A 3,867-nucleotide genomic window follows, 5' to 3' on the forward strand; every position below is an offset into this window, starting at 1 on the left:
TTGTGTTCACCTTACTTCTGACAGTTGAATACAGCCACCAGATGTTCCAGAATCTATTACACCCATTATTACTAGGAAGCTCAGTTCTAAGACAGAATCTTTCATTGTTGTGTTATAAAAGACAGACACTCTCAAGATTTTCAAAGATACTAAAATATCCCCTATTATCTTAGTAATAAAGCTATCTCTGCGCCTTCTAGGTAACACAGCCAGATTGGGGGGGGGGTCTCAAGTCTAATATAGTAAGTTTATTATAACATTGCCACTTTCTCTGAGTCTCCTGACTATTTTCTCAGTATTATTTTAGGAAGTCTTTAATCACTACTGGCCATATTCAGAACTGTGCTTTAAGAAGCCATTTCAAACAAACATAAAAAAAAATGTAATATGTCCTTGCTAGAAATTGAAGCCCAAGTCACATGTGAGTGACTCATGTAAATAAATTATTCCATAGCACATGGAGATTCTAGCCCTTTTTCCTAACCCACAAGATTTATTCCTACATCTACTTCTAGTCCCTGGCAGATAACAGAGGCAATGTCTGTAATCCTTTCAGTGTGTAAGTGGTTTCTTTTAACAAGAATTGTACTCACCTATTTGGTCTTTATTGAGACCTGACTTTGCATGCCAGTCTGAAGACAATAAGGGTAGCATGTGAGGACTTTAAGGGTAATAAGTACATTTTGTGATTTGCTGTCAAAGACCTTCTGTCTTCCATAGTTTGCCTTTAGGTGGTAAATGAGTTCAAGCGGTTTTTGTTGTTGTTGTTGTTTGTTATTTTTATTAAATTGGAACGTCAATGTAGTTAACAAAACACAAGTTAAAAATCCTACTCTAAAATCCTTACACTTATCATTCCTCTCGTGTAATTTATACGTCACAGCCACAGTATACCCCCATATCCCGTATTTTATCCCAATTAATCTTAGTAATTGTGATGTCGCCATTGACTGTTTTTGCTATCCTACTTGTGAATAGACTTTCTCCAAAATCTTATATGGAGGCTTTTTATCACTGCTCCTTTTACAACTGTTTTAGTCTGTGTTTCTCAGGAAGCCTAAGTCAAATGCTTACAAGTTACCACTTTATTAGAAAGTGCAGTCCCAGAAAGTGAGAGAAAAGAAAATAAACCAGAGCCATAGGAAGAGACAATATGAGCTTTATTATCAGGCTGAACACCAACCACAACGTACCATAGATTACAATCTATTGTGATGGTTTTTCAAGGAATGATATGAACTGTGTGCCTCAGGACTATTTGCTCATAGAGAGAAAGAAGGGAAAATAATTCACTGCATTTTATTTCCTATTAGTCAAAACATTCTTCAATGTTATTAACTCTGCACCTCTTCCATATTACATATGTATGGTGTCTGAGCAGGATCCACAATTGGAAGCTCTATGATGAAAGTGAGAGGTTAACATCATAGATATGAGGCAAGGCACTGTCTGGTGCACCTGCATGAAATTAATTGGAGCTCACACAGGGCAGGTAGTTAGGAGAGAAATTAACTGAAAAACAGACAGTGAAATGGCGAATAAACTATACCTGGTATATTCACCAAAATCTATTTTTACATTTTAGGAAACTGAAACCCATAGAAATAAATGACTTGCTTGAGTTCTCACATCTGAAATATTAGAGAAAACTGATTCATCATATGGACCCAATGGGAACTAATTTTGGGGCTCTGTCTTCTGATACCAAGGATTTAGAGTACCTTGTTTTTGTACTTTTTAATAATCAGCCAAAAACTAATCAGATTAGATCACGATAAACTAAACTCCTAGAATTCTTAAATTCTTATCCTAAAGAGAAATAACTATAAATGTAATCATATATCATAAATACATATACATATATATACACACATATATAATATTTTTTAAAGAGAACAGAAGAAAAAGACTGTGGACTTTTTGTAACTATGTGATAAGTTAGGTAGATTCCTGGCTCAAGACTAATTTCAAGGGCAATGAAAAGGTATGAGTCTAAAATGAAGATGTCAATTTTACTTTGAGAATGTTAGGAGGGATATTGTCAGTTCATTTTGATGTTGAATCTGATGTAATAAATCATCTCAAGTTGCTAAGGACATGTGTTCCTTTTTAAAGGACTTCCAGAAGCTATCCCATTCATTAAAGGGAAAGAAGCCTAGAAACTGTTGAGTGCTTACTATATTCTAAGCAGAGATTCCCATCTTTTAATATGCCTTACAAAAAATGTTTTTTATTTTTTATCAAATCTAAATTCCAATCACTTCAGGTGTATAAAAAAATCACTAACTGGCCTTAAATGGCAAACCCCAAATGTATTAGAGTCCTTGATGTAACACTGGAATGGACCTAGAGATGTGACCCTTCAGATGGGAAGTGATCCCAAAGAAACAATGTGCATAAGTGAGTGAGCCCAGGAAATGCAGGTGGCACATCAGAATTTTGAATCGCTGGATTTACAGCTGGCTTCCCATGTTCATTTCAACACAGTGAATCTGCTAGTCGACTGCCTGCTTAATGAGCTGATGCATCTCTCTTGGGCTAAAAGAGAAAAAAAAAGAAAAGAAAATTTTAGCACCTGGATATATCATCTAAAATTAAAAGAATAAGATAGAGAAAAAATAGTTACATTTAATGGGATTTTTAGAAAACTTTAAAAGTACCATTTATTCTCAAGTTTTAAATAAATATTTTTAATTAAACTCTTTGTTTTGAGATTATTATAGACTCACATGCAGTTATAAGAAATAATAAAGAGAGATTCCATGTACACTTTACTCATTTTCCCTCAATGGTAACATCTTTCAAAACAGTCTTACATTACCACAACCAGAATACTGTCACTGATATAGCTAAGATACAGAACATTGCCATCACCATGAAGATCCCTTACAATGCTCTTTTATCAATGTTCAAACTTTCCTAAGCATCCCAATCCCTGACAACTAATCTAGTCTCCATTTATATGATTTTGTTGTTTCAAAACATACAGGATGTGACTTTTTGGGACTGGCTTATTTACTTCAGCATAGTTCTCTGAAGATTCATCCAGATTGCTGCCTGCATCAATAGTTCTTTCTTTTTTATTATTGAATAGTAGTTGATGGTGTCGATGTACCACAGCTTGTTGATTCATCTACTTGGAGGACATTCAGGCTTTTTCCAGTTCTTGCGTATAATGAATAAAGTTGCTATAAACATTTGTGTACAATTTTTTTGTAAATAAGTCTTTATTTCTCTAGAATAAATGTTCAAGAGTGTAATTGCTGGGTCATATGTTAACTGTACATTTAGTTAAAACAACAACAACAACAACGACAAAAAAAAATCTTCCAAACTATTTTCCAGTGGCTATATCATTTTATATTCCCAACAAGTATGTGAATGATCCAGTTTCTCTGCATCCTTGCTAGAATTTGAAGTTGTCTCTATTTTACATTTTAGCCATCACTGATAGGTGTATAGAGATATCTTATTTTGATTTTAATAGACATATTAAAAAGTTAATGTTTGTATAAAGAGTGAGATTGAGGTCTATTCTTTTTTTTTTTTTTTTTGACTTAGATGTCCAATTACTCCAACATTATTTGCTTAAAAAACTGTCTTTCTCTATGGAATTGCTTTTGCATTTTTGTCATATTCATGTTGGGCACATTTGTGTTTGACTATGTCTGGTTTCTCTGTTTTATTCAAGTCATCTGTATTCTCTTTGCACAAATACCACACAATCTCAGTTCTATAGCTACATAATATGTCTTGAAATCAGATTGACTTATTCCTATTTTATTCTTTTTTTTCATTTTTTTAGCTTTCCTATTTCTTTATATTTCCATATATTTTAGAATAAGCTTGTCTTTGTGCAAAACACTC

Source organism: Pteropus alecto, unplaced genomic scaffold, assembly GCF_000325575.1.
Source record: "Pteropus alecto unplaced genomic scaffold, ASM32557v1 scaffold3, whole genome shotgun sequence".
Taxonomy (NCBI): Eukaryota; Metazoa; Chordata; class Mammalia; order Chiroptera; family Pteropodidae; genus Pteropus; species Pteropus alecto.